The following is a 21,563-nucleotide window of genomic DNA, read 5'->3' on the forward strand; positions in this document are numbered from 1 at the left end:
GGGAGGTGGGAAAGGAAGGGAAGTCAAGAAGGGAGGCAAGGAGGCAAGGAAACAGGGAGGCAGGAAGGACAGGCAACCTTGGTGACTAAAAAGGTTATACAATGTGTATACTCCATGTGACTCCCTTCTTTGGCAAGAAAGACAACTTATCAGACTACCCAAGCTCTTTAGCAAACTAGGACCCATCTGCCTCATATTCTATCCATCCTGCTATACTTCATAGGTCCCACTCAACAATTCCTTTCCTTTCCTTTTGAAAACTACTCTACTCTGCAAGAGTAGAACAAAACAGTCCTTCAGATGCTTACTAAGTCAAGCCACTACCTGTTTCACGGTACAGTTGAAATCAGATATCCCAAAGTCTCCAAAATATTTAAGCAGCAGAGGTTGCCTATGCAAGGAATACACTGGAGGAAAGGTGGAGCTCAAGTTTTCCCTTTATTATGTAATATGAAACCTGTAACCAAAACTACAGGTGAATCACTATATTTTATCCTTTGATAGCAGTTCTCTAGACTCCAAAATTTAGAAATAGGCAAGTAAAATTCAAAACAGATTATTATAGTTTGTCACGATTATTAGCAAAACATGCCCATTATTTATTTTCCAAATTCTGCTGCTGCTAGTCTTTAAGGAAGGACAACGGGAAAAGAGGAAAGTAAGGAAGAAGAAGGTGTACCTTTTCCCTCAGATTAGGTGAAAAAAGATCATTTTCCTAGATACCACCTTGCAAACTCTGTATACCTGATCAATCCAATAGTCTTTTTTATCCTCGCACTCAGAGAGTTTTTAAAATATGGGAGGTGGCCAGCATACTGGCTCACGCCTGTAATCCCAACACTTTGGGAGGATGAGGCAGGCAGATCACGTCAGGTCAGGAGTTCGAGACCAGCCTGGCCAACATGGTGAAACCCCCTCTCTACTAAAAATACAAAAATTAGCCAGGCGTGGTGGTGCGCACTTGTCGCCCCAGCTACTTGGGCAGCTGAGGCAGGAGAATCACTTGAACCCCAGAGGTGGAGGTTGCAGTGAGCTGAGATCACACCACTGCATTCCAGCCTGGGCAACAGAGTGAGACTCTGTCTCGGAAAATAAAAAAATAAAAAAAAATACAAATTTTAAAAAATAAAAAATATGGGAGGTGAATTGGGTCTGCCACAAAAAATATAATTAAACAAAATAACTAAAAAACCACCTTTTACTGAAAATCTTAAAAAGCAAAGAGGATATACTAAATCTCAAAAGTGATCTCTCCTTAGAATGCCATGTTAGAGGAAGACAGAAGAACTCTCAGTTACAATTTTGTTCAATTCCTTTCCAAAGGCTCCTATCCAACTTTAATCTTTGGGTTACAGGGACAACATATGGGAGCTTAGTCAAAGCTCTTTGGGAACCAATAAGGAAGACTTTTTTTTTTTTTTTTTTTGAGACAGTTTCGCTCTTGTTGCCTAGGCTGGAGTGCAATGGTGTGATCTCAGCTCACTGCAACCTCCACCTCCAGGGTTCAAGCCATTCTCCTGCCTCAGCCTCCCAAGTAGCTGGGATTACAGGCATGTGCCACAACACCCGGCTAATTTTGTATTTTTAGTAGAGATGGGTTTTCCCGTTGGTCACGTTGGTCTCGAACTCCTGACCTCAGGTGATCTACCCGCCTCAGCCTCCCAAAGGGATGGGATTGCAGGCATGAGCCACTGCGCTCGGCCAAAAAGAAAACTATTTATTCATGTATTTATTTATTTATTTTTATTTTTTATTTTTTAGACGGAGCCTCGTTCTGTCACCAGGCTGGAGTGCAGTGGCACGATCTCGGCTCACTACAACCTCTGCCTCCCGGGTTCAAGCAATTCTCCTGCCTTAGCCTCCCGAGTAGCTGGGACTACAGGCGCCCACCACCACGCCCGGCTAATTTTTTGTATCTTTAGTAGAGACGGGGTTTCACCATATTAGCCAGGATGGTCTCGATCTCCTGACCTCGTGATCTACCCGCCTCGGCCTCCCAAAGTGCTGGGATTACAGGTGTAAGCCACTGCACCCGGCCCTAAAAAGACTATGAAAGCAAGTGTCTGGATTAATCTGAGTTGAATGGGAAGGACTACTTTTTATTTCTGAAAACTATCAATTGCAAGGTATTGGAGGCTTTCTGCAGCCTTGATATCTGTCAATTAAGTTGTTCAGAGCACAAGAATAAGAGCACGGAACAATTTTAGACAGAACCAAAGGATGAATTTCCTTTTTTTTTTTTTTTTTTTTTTTTTTTTTGAGACGGAGTCTCGCTCTGTCGCCCAGGCTGGAGTGCAGTGGCGCAATCTCGGCTCACTGCAAGCTCCGCCTCCCGGGTTCACACCATTCTCCTGCCTCAGCCTCTCCGAGTAGCTGGGACTACAGGCGCCCGCCACCACGCCCGGCTAATTTTTTGTATTTTTAGTAGAGACGGGGTTTCACCGTGGTCTCGATCTCCTGACCTCGTGATCCGCCCGCCTCGGCCTCCCAAAGTGCTGGGATTACAAGCGTGAGCCACCGCGCCCGGCCAGAGGATGAATTTCTAATCCCAGCCAACTTTGATTACCACTGGGAACAAAATATTCAGTTTGTATGTATCTGTGTAGCTGTTTACAGATTAAAGTATATTTCTATACCCTGTCATTTGATAAAACAACTTGGTGAAGTAACAAGGACCAGTATTTTGATAAAATATCTAGGTAATATAGTCTTGGTATCAGGATAACCACTCTCCCCCAATCCCTGTCCAACCCTTTTTACATTAATAAATAAAAAGTACAGCAAGGGTAAGAGATTTGTCCAAGGTCATTGAGTAAATGGATGCCTCCAAGCAAACCTATTGTCGCAAACCTATTGTCACAAAAACTATCTCTACTCTTTGGGCCTCAGAGATCATTTCTAAAGGACTCGCAAATCTACATTTTGAACCTAAACATGGGCATGCATGAGCTCTATCATCTGAGATGTGGATATCTCCATGTTCACATTCCATCACCTCAGATACAACATGCCATCTCCCCATCCAAACATTCCTATTCTGTCAATAATACTATCGCTCTCTGACATTCCGGGATAGAAGGCTGATTTCAGCCTTCACTCTTTAAATTCTCCTCCCCTACTCACTTTGTTAAATCATACCAATTCTTTTTAACAAAGATATACAAATCACTTACCTTGTACTGAGCACAAATGCATTTGTTTGACTTTGCCCTTCCCTCTTTCTTTTTTTTTTTTTTTTTTTGAGACGGAGTCTCACTCTGTCGCCCAGGCTAGAGTGCAGTGGCACAATCTCGGCTCACTGCAAGCTCCGCCTCCCGGGTTCACGCCATTATCCTGCCTCAGCCTCTCCGAGTAGCTGGGACTACAGGCGCCCACCACCACGCCCGGCTAATTTTTTGTATTTTTAGTAGAGACGGGGTTTCACCGTGGTCTCGATCTCCTGACCTCGTGATCCGCCCGCCTCGGGCCCTTCCCTCTTTTTCAACCCTTACTTGGTCCTCATCATCTTATATTTACCATTCTAATATTTGCCCTACAGTCTTCCTGTCTCTATCCTCCTGTCCCTCTCTTGAGTTCTTATGCCCCATTTTAAAATTATTCTTATGCCAATAATCCTAGCACTTTAGGAAGCCGAGGCGGGAGGACGAATTGAGGCCAGGAGTTCGAGACCGGTTTTGGAAACATCATGAGACCCCGTCTCTACAAAAAAAAAAAAAAAGTAAAAATTAGCCAGGCGGCTGGGCGCGGTGACTCACACCTGTAATCCCAGCACTTTAGGAGGCTGAGGCAGGCAGATCACAAGGTCAGGAAATGGAGACCATCCTGGCTAACACGGTGAAACCTCGTCTCTACTAAAAAACAAAAAAAATTAGCCGGGCGTGGTGGCCAGCACCTGTAGTCACAGCTACTCAGGAGGCTGAGGCAGGAGAATGGCGTGAACCCAGGAGGCAGAGCTTGCAGTGAGCTGTGATCGCACCACTGCACTCCAGCCTGAGCGACAGAGCCTCCCGGGCGCTGTGGCTCACACCTGTAATCTCAGCACTTGGGGAGGCCGAGGCAGGCAAATCACGAGGTCAGGAGATTGAGACCATCCTGGCTAACACGGTGAAATCCCATCTCTACTAAAAATACAAAAATAAAATTAGCTGGGTGTGGTGGCAGGCACCTGTACTAGGGAGGCTGAGGCGAGAGAATGGCATGAACCCGGGAGGCAGAGCTTGCAGTGAGCCCAGATTGCGCCACTGCACTCCAGCCTGGGCGACAGAGCAAGACACTGTCTTAAAAAAAAAAAAAAAAAGGATAAAAAAATTAGGCATGGTGGCACGTGCCTATAGTCCCAGCTACTCAGGAGGCTGAGGCAGGAGGATGGCTTGAGCTCAGGAGTTCAAGACTGTAGTGAGCTATGATTGTGCCACTGCACTTCAGCCTGGGCAACAGTGTGTGACTCTGTCTCTTTAAAAAAAGGAAAAATTTTAAATTTAATAATTATTAAAAATTAATGAAAATTATTAAAAAATTTTTTGAGACAGGGTCTTGCTCTGCCACCTACACTGGAGTGATGTGGAGTGATCTCAGCTCACTGCAACTTCCACGTTCCAGGCTCAAGCAGCCCTCCCACTTCTGCCTCCCGAGTAGCTGGGAATACAGGCACATGCCACCATGCCTGGCTAATTATTGCATTTTTTTTTTTTTGTAGAGAGGGTTTTTGGCCTCCCAAAGTGCTGGGATTACAGGCATGAGCCACCACGCCCAGCCTAAAATAATTATTAATATAAGATAAAATTATTCTTTCTAACCTACCACACGTCATATTAACATTGTGCTCCAAAGTCATCGGCAACTCCCATACGTTTCTTGGATAATGTCCAAACTACTCAGACCTTAGGCCAGACACAAGCGGCTCATACCTGTAATCCCAGCACTTTGGGAGGCTGAGGCAGGAGGATCACTTGAGCCCAGGAGTTTGAGAGCAGCCTGGCCCACAAAGTGAGAGACCTAGACTCTTAAAAAAACAAAAACAAGGCCGGGCACGGTGGCTCATGCCTGTAATCCCTGCACTTTGGGAGGCCAAGACGGGTGGATCACCTGAGGTTAGGAGTGTGAGACCAGCCTGGCAAACATGATGAAACCCCATCTCTACTAAAAAAAAAATACAAAAAATTAGCTGGGTGTGGTGGCTCACACCTGTAATCCCAGCTACTCAGAAGGCTGAGGCAGGAGAATCATTTGAACCCAGGAGGCAGAGGTTGCAGTGCTGCGAGATCATGCCGCTGCTCTCCAGCCTGGGCAACAAAAGCAAAACTCCATCTCAAACAAACAAAAATACTCATACACAATGACACTATCTTTCCAACTCTGTCTTCCACTACTCTTAAGTCTAATATTAGACTGATTTTACCATTTCCCCTAATCCTCAAGATAGTTACAATCCCACTTCACTCCACTAAGAACTTCCAGTAGTGAGACTCTGACCTTCATGTCTTAGCTCATATTTTTCCTCTTCTCTCCTATTCCCTTGCTTCCACTACCAGATTGTGACATCTTTGAGAATGACCATCATATCTCACATCTATTTCACTACAGTGCCAAAAGCAATGCCTTTCCGAGCAGTCATCCACACAAGAGATGGCTGAAAATGAATGGGAAATCCCCTAAGACCATATGTCCTTCTGGATAAGGAATCAAAGGTGTGGTGCTCTTCACAATGAGGACATTACAAAAAAGTCAATTATTCAATATAGATTTATTGGGCATCTTTTATGTGCTCCAAAGCATCTTAGTTTGTTAAACTGAGTCTTGAAGCACTGTGGTATCATATAGTAAAAATATGAAAAATTGTACTCCTGAATTTTTTTTAATTTCCAAGAAGAGTGATATTTAAATTTTAGTCCATTTTAAAGACCTGACATAATTATTATCTAGGGAAGAGAGGATAGAGGAAGAAGTAGAATTAAATTTAATTTAAATCAACTGAATTCAGGCACTGGACCAATACATGTTATATTGTTCTTTGCCTCATCATTATTTTATTTTAATATTTTAAACTACAAAGCAGGAAGATAAACTCACCATATTAAAACAAAATATTTTATGCAGGATGTTAAAGATTTAAGTTTTAAAGAATCACTTTGTTTTCTAAGCTGTTCTGCAGAAATCTATAAAATGTTAAAAAGAGAACAGTACAATTAATGGCAGCGGCATAAAAACAGGCAGTGGTGCAAGCGAGAATGCACTGGAGCACACAGCAGGATTCCAGTGACACCAGACGTTCTTCACACACTCTAACAACTTTGATGCTGTTGTTAGCAAGGATTTGAGCTCTTCTTCAAAATTCACTGTAAGGGCAAGGCACAGTGGTTCACTGCCTATAATCCCAGCACTTTGGGAGGCCAAGGCAGACAGATCACTTAAGGTCAGGAGTTCAAGACCAGCCTGGCCAACATGGCAAAACCCTGTCTCTACTGAAAAGACAAAAATTAGCTAGGCGTGGTGGCGCACACCTGTAGTCCCAGCTGCTCAGGAGGCTAAGGCATGAGAATTGCTTGAACTAGGGAGGTGCAGGTTGCAGTAAGCCGAGATCATGCCACTGCATTCCAGCCTAGACTACAGGAGAGATTCTGTCTCAAAAAAAAAAGTTTCCTTCCTCCTTTCTCAGAGTTGGCACCTTTTCAAAAGCAGCATGAAATATACTAGAGATAATTTTCAAATTCCTTCCTACTGTGAAACAGGCTATACCAGCAGCATAAACTATATAATAGCCAGTACAGAGGTTATTTGAACATGGTTTTGCAGTCATCTCTTTTAACACTGAAAAAGCTCGGTGCCTCTTTGGCTCTAACATTCCTAAAAAGCTTGTTTTATGAGGAACAAACTCTAGGTAAAAGGTAATGCATTGTGAGTGAATATTTTGAATTTCAAGGCCAGGCATGGTGGCTTAGGCCTGTAATCCCTGCACTTTGGGAGGCCAAGGTGGATGGATCACTTGAGGTTAGGAGTTCGAGACCAGCCTGGCCAACATGGTGAAACCCCATCTCTATTAACAATACAAAAATTAGCCGCGTGTGGTGGCGCACACTTGTACTCCCAGGTATTCAGGAGGCTGAGATGGGGGAATTGCTTGAAACTGGGAGGTAGAGATTGCGGCACTGCACTCCAGCCTGGGTGACCGAGTGAGACTCTGTCTCAAAAAAATATATATTAAAAAAAAAAATTTCATTCCAGACTCTTATCTGCTTTACTTTATGTATAAATGCAAGAATTCCCTATTACTTTGTGGGGATACTGTGATTCACAATAAAATAACATATAAAGTATCTAGCCCTAGCACAAAGCAGACACTCAGTAAATGGTGCCTATTTTTATTCTCAGATCTATTCCTTGGTATGTGATACTCCTGGGATGTTGCTGCTATTAAAGTATAAACAAACTCAACTCAGAATCCTTTTTTTTTTTTTTTTTTTTTTTGAGACGGAGTCTTCCTCTGTTGCCCAGGCTGGAGTGCAGTGGCGTGATCTCAGCTCACTGCAACCTCCGCCTCCCAGGTTCAAGCAATTCTCCTGCCTCAACCTCCCAAGTAGCTGGGACTACAGGCACACGCCGCCATGCCAATCTTTTTTTTTTTCAGTACTGATGGGGTTTCACCACGTTGTCCAGGCCGGTCTCGAACTCCTGAGCTCGGGCAATCCGCCTGCCTCAGCCTCCCAAAGTGCTGGAATTACAGGCGTGAGCCACCGCGCCTGGCCCACTCAAAATCCTAAATTGTCTAAATTCCACATTCCACCAAGCTAGAACCAGGGTGAATATGGGATACTCAGGCAACACAGGACACTTAACACCCTTGCCCCCAGTCTTATGAGGGTGTATGTCAATTATGCTGGTTTAATCAGCAAAAGAATCTCTAGACTCACAAAGTCATTCATAAAGCTGCAAACTAGTCATATACACAATAAAGAAAAGGCAGATAAAGGGGAAAAGGCCTCTTTAGAAAGATTATTGCTCTTTATTGTTCAAACAATTACATATAATTTATCACGTTTTCATAGTTCATTATACTGGCTTCACCAAATGGTTCTGGACAATTTGAGGAAATAGAATGATATAAAATTCATGTGTATATCTGTAACACCTTGCATAGTTTCTAACAAAGAGACACGCAGAGTTTAATCTATACCATACTTGTCTCAAAAGTGTTGAGATAAATCAAACAAGGGAGGCAGATTATTCCAACTGCTGAGAAAACATAGCACTGAATATAATCAGCAGCTATCAGAGAAGGAGAAGTACATAGAGTAACCAGAACCTAGTTCCACTCCTCCATCAGGCAGTCAGTATTCTTAATATCCTTCCAATCAGACGAGAGAATAAAATTTACAGTAACTCGTTAGTTTTTAACTTGGGAATTTTGACAACCAGCAAGTTATTATGCTAAGCTATAAAACTAAGGTAAAAAGGACCTAACAAGTGCACTCTACTGGGAGGATATACATTTTAAAACAGAAGACAAAATTAACTGAAGATTTTTTTTTTTTTTTTTTTGAGGTGGAGTCTCGCTCTGTCGCCCAGGCTGGAGTGCAGTGGAGCGATCTCGGCTCGCTGCAAGCTCCACCTTCTGGGTTCACGCCATTCTCCTGCCTCAGCCTCACGAGTAGCTGGGACTACAGCGCCCACCACTACACCGGGCTTATTTTTTGTATTTTTAGTAGAGACGGGGTTTCACCGCGTTAGCCAAGATGGTCTCGATCTCCTGACCTCTTGATCCACCCGCCTCGGCCTCCCAAAGTGCTGGGATTACAGGCGTGAGCCACGGCACCCGGCCAATTAACTGAAGATTTAAAGCCGAGGTCTCAAACTGTACTGCAGCAAGAAATCAACGCCCACAAATCAGTTGTGTTCAGTTGCAAATCAGTTCCATTAGTGTTTTTGAAATTGTAACTACCAGTATTTAAATTTCACATGAAATTTCATATAAAATTTGATGTCTGATCTCAAATACTACTCTTTTGGGGGAAAAAACTAGATCTGACATTGGGTATATATTCCCAGAAAGATGATCACTGGAACTAAAGAAAGAGGTATCCTCTTTAAATTGGCCTGTGCTCTCTAGCTTGCTTGAATCTCCACCCAGTCCCATTTTACAGGTTATGAATCTAAGCTGAAAGATGCTCAAAACCACAGAACTAGCAAAATGCCTATTTATGAACGTTGGGTGTTCACTCTTGACAGCTCTGCAACTCAACTTCCAAATAAAATGTAATGAATGTTAAAAAAGGTATCTAAAAGACTTGTACATGAATATTCAAAGCCGTTTTATTTATAATAGCCTAAAATCTGGAAGCAATGCAAATGTCTACCAACTGGTAAACAGATAAATTGTGGTATGTCCATACAATGACAAAGGCTCAGGCCGAGCACGGTGGCTCAGGCTGAGAAAGGTGGCTCACACCTGTAATCTCAGCACTTTGGGAGGCTAAGGCAGGAGGACTGCTTGCAACCAAAAGTTCCAGACCAGCAGCCTGGGAAACATGACAAAACCCCATCTCCACAAAAAATCAAAAATTAATCAGGCATGATGATGGCACCTGTAGTCCCAGATACTCATGAGGCTGAGGAAGGAGGATCACTCTAGCCCAGGAGATCAAGGATACAATGAGCCATTATCACGCTACTGCACTCAGCCTGGGCAACAGAATGACACCCTGTCTCAAAAAAACAAAAAGATTCAATGAATGTACAACACAATATGAGTATCTCAAAATCAATGTTAACTAAAAGAAGTCAGACTCAAAAGACAACACATTCTACCAAAAGATTTATATGAAATTCCAGAGAATACAAAACAATAGTGATACAAAGCAAATCAGTGACTGCAGCCAAGGGCGAGGGCAGGAGAACTGAACGAAAGGGGCATGAGGAACTTTCTGCGGTGATAAAAATGTTAGAGATATAACAGTGGTTAGATGACAGCATGTATTTGTCAAAACTCAAAATTGGTTGAATTTTCTTTTACATAAATTATAATTCAATAAAGCTGAATTTTAAAAAGAGGTGTTTACAAAATAATAGACAACTACCGAGAATATTACTACCTGGGAAAGTTTGGAAAAGCTTTAGGAAAAAGGTGAATTGGACTTTTGTTATCGAACAATTTGTAGGTGCATAAGAAATAGAAAACAGGGCACATAGGCAGTCATATTCTACACTGTGGCCTTTTAAGAAGTAGCATCTTTGAATACAAAGGAAAATGTTTCATAAAAAGAAATTCACAAAAATGGATAATTAGTCTTTGAACAGGTATCAAAAGCTAGTTGATCTTACAAGATTTCCCAAGAGGGAATCAACTTATTTTGCTATTTATATGTAAAATAAGCAGATAGTGTGGAAGAATTTATTTTGTTTTGCTTTTAAATAAAAGATAATGAGAGGTGGCACACACCTGTAGCCTGAGGTACTCAGGAGGCTGAGATGGGATTGTTTGACACTGGGAGTTTGAGGCCAGCTTGGGCAACACAGCAAAACCCCATCACAAAAAAATAAATAAATAAATAAAAGCAAATAAAAAGGAAAGGTAGGGGCAAAGAGAAACCCAAAGGGGCCAGGTGCGGTTAGTCACGCCTGTAATCGCACATTTTGGGATGTCAAGGCGGGTGGATGGCTTGAGCCCTGGAGTTTAAGACCAGCCCGGGCAATGTGGGGAAACCCTGCCTCTACAAAAAAAATTAGCAGGGGATGGTGGCACACACCTGTAGTCTCAGCTACTCGTGAGGCTGAGGTGGGAGGATCACTTGAGCCTAAGGTCAAGGCTGCAGTGAGCCACGACTGTGCCACTGCACGATCCTGTCTAAAAAAAAAAAAAAAGAAGAAGAAGAAGGAAAAGAAAAGGAAAGAAGAAGAAGAAGAAGGAAAAGAAAAGAAATATAACCCAAAGAGAATAAAGAGAGAGAGGGAGGCACGGTGGGAGGTGAAATAAACACAAGAGACCAATAGAGTCAGAATGAAAGGTACCTTAGTACCAACACATTAGAAAAGGTGGGACTAAAAGAAAAATGAAATACTAGGGGAAAAAAAACAATCAACCAAAGTCAGAGAGGTACAGGGAGCTACAGAGAAAAGAGACTGGAGGCCTGACAGCATAGAACAGACTGAAGAGAATTAGAGGACAAAGTGAAAGCAAAAAAAGCTATTTCCTCCTAAATCTTAGAAATCAGTTTCCTCCTCTTCCATTCTCCCTCCCACCTCTGCCTTAGCTCAAACCATCTCATAGCCAACCCCACACTACACATCTTTTATACTTCAACTGTACTAGAATGCCTCCTTCACTAATCTTCAAAACTAAGTTCAAACACCACTTTTTCAATGAATATTCAACTTTCCCGAGGCAGAGTTAGCAGTCCTTCTTCCATATTTCAGAACATTTTGTTCTGAAAAACCATCGTAACATTGGGCTGCAATGTGTATCTCCTCTCCTAGTCTATGGGCAACTCTAGTAGAGGATTCAAAGGTAAAGATGAAAACCTTACTAAAAAGCAGTTTAAAAACTGTACAGCTAGGTACAGTGGCTCACACCTGTAACCCCAACACTTTGGGAGGCTGAGGCAGGAGGGTCACTTGAGTTCAGGAGTTCAAGACCAGCCTGGGCAACATAGTAAAACTCTCGCCCTACAAATAATTTTTTAAATTAGCCAGGTGGGCCAGGCGCAGTGGCTCACACCTGTAATCCCAGCACTTCGGGAGGCCAAAGCAGGCAGATCACCTGCGGTGGGGAGTTCAAGACCCGCCTGACCAACATGGAGAAACCTCGACTCTACTAAAAATACAAAATTAGCTGGGCATGGTGGCGCATCCCTGTAATCCCAGCTACTCGGAAGGCTGAGGCAAGGGAATCGCTTGAACCCGGGAGGTGGAGACTGCAGTAAGCCGAGATTGTGCCATGGCACTCCAGCCTGGGCGACAGAGCGAGACTCTGTCTCAAAAAAAAAAAAAAAATTAGCCAGGTGTGGTGGTGTGCACCTGTAGTCCCAGATACTCAGGAGGCTCAGGAGGCTGAGGCAGGAGGATTGCTTGAGCCTGGAAAGTCAAGGCTACAGTGAGCCATGATCGTGCCCCTGCACTTCAGCCTGGGTGACAGAGCAAGACCCTGTCTCAAACAACAACAACAAAAACTGCATGAGTCCACCTCATTTATACCATACCACTAGGATGCTAGAAGCCTTGCTGTTTTAAGGAATTCTACAGTGAATCTTTTCAAAAGTACACCCACCCTACCCCTAATTCCTCCCCATATCGTTTTATTTTTGTAATGCTTTAAATTTCTCAGTAAATGACTAACCTATAATAGAAAAGGCAGCAATTCCATCAGCAGCCAAAAAAGAAACTGCTTTTATAAAAGGAGCACCTCAAACCCTCAGGACAAAACATTATACTGAAGAAAACATATGTACAACAAGAATCTAAAAAAAAACTGGAGGACAAAAAAAATAGCAAGCTTTACTATTACACTAGTCTTTTTTTTTTTTTTTTTTTTTTTTTTTTTTTTTTTTGAGAAGGAGTCTTGCTCTGTTGCCCAGGCTGGAGTGCAGTGGCGCAATCTCGGCTCACTGCAAGCTCTGCCTCCCGGGTTCAAGCCATTCTCCTGCCTCAGCCTCTCCGAGTAGCTAGGACTACAGGCGCCCGCCACCACGCCCAGCTAATTTTTTGTATTTTTTAGTAGAGACCGGGTTTCACCGTGGTCTCCATCTCCTGACCTCGTGATCCGCCCGCCTCGGCCTCCCAAAGTGCTGGGATTACAAGCGTGAGCCACTGCGCCCGGCCCACACTAGTCTTTAAGAAAAAAATTTTAGGCCAGTGCATTGGCTCATGCCTGTAATCTCAGCACTTTGGGAGGCCGAGGTGGGCAGATTGCTTGAGGTCAGGAGTTCGGGACCAGCCTGGCCAACATGGTGAAACTCTGTCTCTACTAAAAATATAAAAATCAGCCGGGAATGGTGGCAGGTGCCTGTAGTCCCAGCTACTTGGGAGGCTGAGGCAGCAGAATAGCTTGAACCCAGGATGCGAAGGTCGCAGTGAGCAGAGATCACACCACTGCACTCCAGCCTGGGTGACAGAGCGAGACTTGCCTCAAAAAAAAAATCAAAAAGAACAAAAATTGTTTTTAATTAAGAAATTAAAAATTAAGAAAAAGAAATCAGCAGGCCAGGCGTGGTGGCTCACGCCTATAATCCCAGCACTTTGAGAGGCCAAGGCGGGTGGATCACCCGAGGTCAGGAGTTCAAGACCAGCCCGGCCAACATGGCGAAACCCCATCTCTACTAAAAATACAAAAAATTAGCTGAGTGTGGTGACGTGCTCCTGTAATACCAGCTACTCAGGAGGGTGAGACAGGAAAATCGCTTGAACCCAGGAGGCGGAGGTTGCAGTGAGCCGAGATTGCGCCACTGCACTCCAGCCTGGGCAACAGCGTGAGACTCAGTCTCAAAAAAAAAAGAGAAAAAGAAATCAGCAAATTTGTGAGGCTTTCATAGGAAATTCTCAAAATCACTAATATCCAAAAGATATAAAAGTGGTTTTGGGGTTGAAAGGACAGAATGTAGGATGATTTAAGTTGCCAAGGGTAAGTAGGGAAAGCAGTAGTTTAGAAAGCTGTTTAGGAAGGAGAGTTACAATATAGATTTTGGAGGAAAAGTCATAAATTGGTGAAAATGCATATAAGGCTTGGCTGGTGATACTATTGCCGCACCCTGCATCAAACTCGCTCCAAATCCTAGCCTACCACACAGAGGTGAGTCAGACTTATTAGCAAGAATTATTTTATAGGCCGGGCGCGGTGGCTCACGTCTGTAATCCCAGCACTTTTGGAGGCCGAGGCGGGCGGATCACGAGGTCAGAAGATCGAGACCATCCTGGCTAACACGGTGAAACCCCGTCTCTACTAAAAATACAAAAAATTAGCCGGGCGTAGTGGTGGGTGCCTGTAGTCCCAGCTATTATGGGAGGCTGAGGCAGGAGAATGGCGTGAACCCAGGAGGCAGAGCTTGCAGTGAGCCAGGATCACGCCACTGCACTCCAGCCTGGGCGACAGAGCAAGACTCAAAAAGAATGATTTTACAGTGCCCTCCTAAAAAAAAGACCCTACTATGCAGACGAAAAATTATCCCAAACCTAAATGAAATAAGAGATTCCATCCATATTTGACAAATAGGACAAATCCAAAGAACAAAGTACAACTTTTTTTTTTGAATACCTGCAAGGAATATTCAACAAGTCTAACTAATGGAGTTCATCTGAAAACAAATTAACAAAGGAAGATTTTTAAACATCATCAAAATAGCTTCTCTAAAAACTTTCTTAAAAGAACAGATCAATTTTAGAATGAAGGCTTTTTGTTTGAACAGATGGTGATTAATTCCTCCTTTCTAACTAAGAAAAGCCCAACATCTCTAATAGTAGACTTTATTACTTTCCAGATAAGCAGTTCTCAGCAATGCATGCATTCATTTAAACAGTTCAAGAGCACTAAAAGGTATCAGGCACAGTGTGAGGCAGTGAATATATAGAAATAAAACACAGACTCTGACCTCAAGGAGCTCACAGTTTAATGAGAAGACAAATAAGCCAGAAGAAAATCGAATCCAGATTTGAGAAGTGATTTCAAGCAGCCCGAAATATTAGCATATTCAAAGTACAAGAGTTTAAGAATACGGTAACTAAAAATTTCCCAGTATCCCCTTGTGTGATGGAAAACATCATTAATCCCTACCACTACAAATTAATAAACTGAGATTATCTGTAGTCATCCAGCCAGACCCTAGGCTAGCTAGAACTAGAAACAAGATTGCAGGCCACGTTTCTCAGTTCATAAAGGTCAATATATTCTCTTTTCTAAACTTTTATGCTTCCACTTGAAATCCAGTCCAAGTCAACAAAAATGGTGAAATATTACATTAAAAACAAAGCAAAAGCTATCAAAAAAATTAAGTATTTCTCAGTTATATTTTTAGATTATGGCATCTCTGCTTCACTAGGCACTTAGCACCACTTGACATTTTCACCGGAAAAAGAGAGGAGGTAACCTGTATCTTTTTGGGCCTGGAAAAAGCATCCTACTCTCTTTAATTCTTCAAGCATCTCAGGCAATGAGCACTCAATGTCTTAATAGCTTCTAAATTAACTGTATATTTGAATATAAGAACTACATGTGTTGACTATTCACGTGACTATCATTTCTTGAAACAGCTATACAGTTTTGTTAAGGATTATATGCTAAATGTGCTTTGAAACTTCAGGAGGACCATATCCTGAATATATCTTAGGGCCAAAGTTTTTTCAATCAGAATGCATCTCTAAAATCAACAGGATTTGTACCAATATTTGCTTTAAACAGCTTTTCAAGAAAACATTTATATGTAAGTGAAGTAAAAATACAAAATACAATGTTGCCATATGCTCTTGTACTAAAAATTCTTCAAGGCAGGAGATGTGTACACTCTGCAAATGCTCAAATTTACCTAAAGTGTCTATTTGTATATTCTGAAATACCTTAACATCTAAGTACTTAAAACTCAGTGACTGGGCCAGGTGCGGTGGCTCACGCCTGTAATCCCAGCACATTGGGAGGCCGAGGCGGGCAGATCACGAGGTCAGGAGATTGGGACCAGCCTGGCCAACACAGTGAAACTCCGTCTCTACTAAAACTACAAAACTTAGCTGGGTACAGTGGCAGGCGCCTGTAATCCCAGCTACTCGGAAGGCTGAGGCAGGAGAATCGCTTGAACCCGGGAAGCGGAGGTTGCAGTGAGCCGAGATCGTGCCACTGCACTCCAGCCCGGGGGACAGAACTAGACTCCGTCTCAAAAAACAAACAAACAAACAAAAAACCTCACTGACTGATGTCTTACAACAGGGGCTACAAACTGTAGCCGTGGAAGCACAAATAGAGGAACAGCCTGATCTTGTAAATAAAGTTTTATTGGAATACAGCCCAAAAATATGTAGAACATATTTTCTACAGCTGTTTTCATGCTACAGATTGCAAAGTTGAGTAGTTGTGGCAGATATTATAAGGCTGAAAAAGCCTAAATATTAACAATTTGATCCTGTACCAAAAAAAAAAAAAAAAAAAGGCTGTCAACCCTTGTCTTAAAATAATCAGAACCAATTATCTGAAAAATTTATGTCTAGTCTAAGAGTTTATCTATCCCGAAATGAGCTACTGAATATGGTGAAAGTGTCAGTGAATTGTTCCTCAAAAAAATCCAAATTCAACCCTACATGGAAACAAGCGACTGCTAATTCATTTCAAAATCACATAACTAGTGGGGGCACGGTGGCTCATACCTGTAATCCCAGCTCTTCGGGAGGCCAATGCGGGCGGATCATTTAAGATTAGGAGTTCAAGACCAGCCTGGCCAACTTGGTGAAACCTTGTCCCTACTGAAAATACAAAAATTAGCTGGACATAATGGTGCATGCCTGTAATCCTAGCTACTCGGGAGGCTGAGGCAGGATAATTGCTTGAACCCAGGAAATGGAGGTTGCAGTGCGCCAGGATCACGCCACCGGACTCCAGCCTGGGCGACGCAGTTAGACTCCGTCTCAAAAAATATATATATATATATATATGTATTTTTAAAATAAATATATAAATGCCGATCTTGACTGAAAATTAAGCTTTAAAAGCAAACAGTGATTTTAGTTCTCTTTATCTTTTAAAAACTGAATTAATAGAATCAACACACAAACTTACTATACTTCACTGTCACTTGTATTTAGTTAACCACCACCAGGAACCATGCTAGCTATTCCTTTACTTCTTACACTAGTATCCTAGAACCCACACACATCCACCCTGTAAACTAAGTAGAACATTGTCTGTATAAAAGCTTGCTTTCACCTGCCATGACAGACAGAGAATGATGGTAAACGGAGCATCCAGACTCTCTTCGGGAGGTATTTAGCCTCTTCTATGTTTTTGAATATAAAAACCCCAAAGCTGATATACCAGTCATATGAAGGAATTATACCCAAATAAGTTCTATTGCATCTATTTGCCATTCTTAGAATAAGAAAGCATTATATAAGCAATGCTGATTGACTTTATCAACCGATGCAACAATGAAAACTGCCTGGAATATTCTAGGTATCAATGAAAAGTTTTTATTTTAATTTTCACTCTACTTCTCTGTTAAACTAATTAAGGCATTGTAAGGGCTAGGGTTTCAAAAGAAACACAATGCCACCTGATAAAATAAGAATTTTTTCGGCCGGGCGCGGTGGCTCACGCTTGTAATCCCAGCACTTTGGGAGGCCGAGGCGGGCAGATCACGAGGTCAGCAGATCGAGACCACGGTGAAACCCCGTCTCTACTAAAAAAAAAAAAAAAAAAAAAAATTACCCAGGCGTGGTGGCGAGTGCCTGTAGTCCCAGCTACTCGGAGAGGCTGAGGCAGGAGAATGGCATGAATTCGGGAGGCGGAGCTTGCAGTGAGCCGAGATTGCGCCACTGCACTCCAGCCTGGGCGACAGAGCAAGACTCCGTCTCATAAAAAAAAAAAAAAAAAAAAAAAAAGAATTTTTTCACGCCTGTAATCCCAGCACTTTGGGAGGCCAAGGCGGGCAGATCACCTGAGGTCAGGAGTTCAAGACCAGCCTGGCCAACACGGTGAAACCCCGTCTCTACTAAAAATACAAAATTAGCCGGGCGTGGCGGTGGGCGCCTGTAATCCCAGCTACTCGGGAGGCTCAGGCAGGAGAATTGCTTGAACCCGGGAGGCGGAGATTGCAGTGAGCCAAGATCTTCCCATTGCACTCCAGCCTGGGCGACAAGAACAAATCTCTGCCTAAAAAAAAAAAAAAAAGAAAAGAAAAGAAAAATAAGAACTGATAAATAAGCTAATACCCTTATTTACCGCAAAAGTTATATGTAAGAATTCAAGTTTATCAAATAATCAGGGATTATGTTTTTATGTATGATTATTAACAGAACTGAGTCAGTCATGCCAAAGTACTACAAAAATTGATGAATCAGGCCGGGCGCAGTAGCTCACGCCTGTGATCCCAGCACTTTGGAAGCTGAGGTGGGTGGACCACCTGAGGCCAGAAGTTCGAGACCAGCCTGACCAGCATGGTGAAACCCCGTCTCTATTAAAAACACAAAAAATTAGCCGGGCATGGTGGCACGCGCCTGTAGTCCCAGCTACTCGAGAGGCTGAGGCAGGAAAACTGCTTGAACCTGGCAGGCGGAGGTTGCAGTGAGCCGAGATCGTGCCACTGCACTCTAGCCTGGGCGACAGAGGGAGACTCCATCTTAAAAAAAAGAGGCTGGGCGCGGTGGCTCACGCCTGTAATCCCAGCAGTTTGGGAGGCCGAGGCAGGCGGATCACGAAGTCAGGAGATCGAGACCATCCTGGCTAACATGGTGAAACCCCGTCTCTACTAAAAATACAAAAAATTAGCCGGGCGTGGTGGCGGGCGCCTGTAGTCCCAGCTACTCGGGAGGCTGAGGCAGGAGAATGGCGTGAACCTGGGAGGCGGAGCTTGCAGTGAGTCGAGATCTCGACACTGCACTCCAGCCTGGGTGACAGAGCGAGACTCCGTCTCAAAAAAAAAAAAAAAAATGATGAATCATTTACCAATTATTCTTTTTCTCCAGCTAATAAAATAGAAGATAATGCAAATTCTTAATACAGCTAACTCTGATTAGCCCCTGCTTGATCTATCTAAGGCATGTTCCTACGCCTAAGTACTTAACCAAAGATGCATCAATAGCTTGGTATCCTTGACAATACCAACGTAGCCACAGGTTGTAATCCGGTGTAAACACAAACCTAAATTAAGCATTTAACAAGGCCAAAAGGATGCCAAAATAATCATAACACAATTAGATTAAAATAAGTTATTTTCGAATTATTCATACCATTTTTCCTTGCCTCTGGTGTATATCGTATCTTGGATTAAAAAATTAAAGATATTTAAAAGTACAATCAAGTGACAACTAGTTTACGACAGATCACAAGATTTACACAGAAGTCTTGTTTTCTGCTTTTTTTTTAAAAAAAAAAAAGAAATTCCAGGCCTTGATCCTATTTTTCACCTGCACGGTATTCGCAAGAAAAGTCCCAAAGAAGCTTCGAAACTAAATAACTTCCTCTGGGCTCAGTTTCCTCAAGAAGCTGATTAATGTGGACTACCAACTTATGTTAGCAAGAGGGGCAAATTATTACTAAGACTAGGACAAGCACGGAGCCTAATCTTTAAAAGGCATCCTGATGAGAAAAAAAAAAAAGAGAAACCCCGCCCAGCCCTCAACTTTCTCGGCTTTTCTAGTCCCGTTTTCTTTTACAAAATTCAGAAAAGCAAAACTTCCCCTTCACTGCCTGTCTCTTATCTGAGGCCTGGTACAGAAATTCGGACCGCTATTTATCCAAGTACCTCCTTAAGGTAGTCTTAAGGCTCAAGCCAGCTCAGAAACGGCAGAAAGGTTTGCTTTCTTGGGTTAAAGGAGGGCGATTACAGGGTTTGGCGGCCAGGTTTGTCAGGAAGCATAGGGCCGAGAAAGAGGGAGAATCCAGAGACTGAGCTCCATCTAGTCCCAGGAACCACCCCCAGGGGAGGCTTGACTGCCCTCGGTACTTCCCTGCCTCCTCAGCTCGTGTGAGGAGAAAGGCGGGTCGAGGTCAGGCTCCCCTGAGCTACTTCCTGGTCCGATCGGACTCGCCTTCGGACACCCGAAACACCCCCGGCCCGGCTCCCTCGCCCTTTGCCCTGTCTCCTCCCCTCAGTGACCCACTACCACTGGTCCCCTCCCATCTAACATGGCTGCCCCGCCCGGCCCACCTCCGGCACAGCCTAACCAATTAGTGGCCCCCGCGGCACCGCCTCCCCCACGCCCATTGGTGCAAAAGTCTCCATCCGCCCGCTCCATTGGACGCCAGAACCTGCCACTCAGCTCTGACGGCTCCGCCCCTAAGCCGCTTCAAGCTGCTTTGAGAAGACATATAAACAAATCCCGGGAGGGAGGCCCCTCGCCTGTCGCCTCTGAGGCGGGGACAGAAGGGGGAGCGGCTACACCCGAGACGCCCTGCTCGGACCCCCCTAGCCCCAGCCCGCGCCTCTTCGTCTCCTGCCAGCCTGGCTCCAACCTCCGCGGCCCCGGCCCTTCCTCACACGCCCCTCTCTCCCCTCCTCCCCCGCCAGTCTCGCCTCCCCTCCCCTCCCGGGCCCCTCCCACCCGCTCTCTTCTCTGACAGGCCGACTGCCGGCAGCAGCGGCCCCGGGCTCGGAGGCAGCAGGGAAGGGCCGGGCGGCCCGGCAGGACGGACGCCCGGCGCTGCCCATCCCCGGCCTAGCCTACTGCCCGCCCGCGAGTCCCATCTACCGCCGCCCCGCGCTTTTATGTAACCGTCCCGGGCCGGGGGTGGGGGAGGGGAGCGGAGCCCCCGTGACCTGCAGGCGGTGGCCCAAGGCCCGCGCGCCCTAGCACTCAGCCGTGGTCCCGGCCCCCGCCCCGCGCCGGCCCGGCCCAGAGCCCCACCGCTGCTGCCTCCTAGGCAAGCGGCCCTCCGCCCCCCGCTCCGCTCGTCCCCCAGCCCAGGCCCCTGGGGGCTCCGGGCAGCGGGTGGCGGCTCTCACCTGTGGGTGTAGGGGCGGCTCAGGGACTGGGTCCGGTTCCGCTGCAGGGGCCACGGCCCCTCTCCATGCTGCCTCGGGTTTGTTTTGTTTATGTCCTTCCTGACGGGTTCCCGGAAATCGCGTGACTCGCCCCCCTCACGTGGGCCGCGGCGAGGAGGAGGAGGGAGGCGGGGGCCCGCCGGCCTCGGGCCAATCGCGAGGCGTTCCACAGCCCGGCCAATCAGGGGCTGAGTCCGGCCGGGCACCCCTGTCACGTGTCGCCGGAGGGGCGGGTTGCCGGGAAAAACCAGGAAGAGAGGGCGGGGCGGGGGCTCGGCGCCGGCCTCTGCAGTGTGGGCGTGGGCAGTCTGCGATACCCGGCAGCACGCCCAGGTTGGGAGAGGGTGTTCCTTTTTACAGAGGCTTCAAATCCAGCGTTTTATCAGATCTCAGAACTGCGCTGTGAGGCATAAGGTGTCCGTTTGCCCATTTTGTAGTTTAAGTTCACTGAAACTTGAAGTGGCTAACTTGATTAGTAGGGGGATTGTATCCATGTCCTGGGTAATGGACCGCCTCCCCATCTGAACGTCTTAATTGAGAGACAAACCTTGCCTTTTGTCGTTCGTTCATTCATTCACCGACTCAATATTTATTTAGCACGGATTCCGAGACACAGGGATCAGTCAGACTGCGTGCACCTTTGAGAGAGAGACCCGTATACGGTACAACCAGAATGCCACTATTACAGAAGCGCCTAGACAAACAAACCTCCGTGACACATGGTCGTTTTCTTGCACTTCCTGATCCTCTTAATAACAACAGCGTCCCTTTATTGAACGAGTACTATATGGTGGGCTTATCGTCTCAATTAGTTTTCCCTGCAAGCACATGCAGTAGTAATATATCCATTTTTCAGTCAGGAAAATTAAGGCTGAGAGGAGTTAAGTTACTTGCCCGAGGTCA

The 21,563-nt window shown here is 44.8% G+C and overlaps 1 protein-coding gene across 2 annotated transcripts in view; it reads right to left on the reverse strand.

The window, feature by feature from the left end:
* Nucleotides 1–20,749, reverse strand: part of CREBRF (CREB3 regulatory factor) — an 85,735-nt gene extending 64,986 nt beyond the window's left edge. Inside the window, exon 1 of one of the 2 annotated variants that reach the window (XM_030825010.1) lies at nt 20,622–20,749. The gene's annotated coding sequence lies outside the window, so the exon portion shown is untranslated. The remainder of the gene's footprint in view (nt 1–20,621) is intronic. The other variant, XM_030825014.1, reaches the window with a different exon arrangement.
* Nucleotides 20,750–21,563: the final 814 nt, after the last annotated feature.

The sequence above is a fragment of the Nomascus leucogenys genome, chromosome 2 (assembly GCF_006542625.1).
Source record: "Nomascus leucogenys isolate Asia chromosome 2, Asia_NLE_v1, whole genome shotgun sequence".
Classification (NCBI taxonomy): Eukaryota; Metazoa; Chordata; class Mammalia; order Primates; family Hylobatidae; genus Nomascus; species Nomascus leucogenys.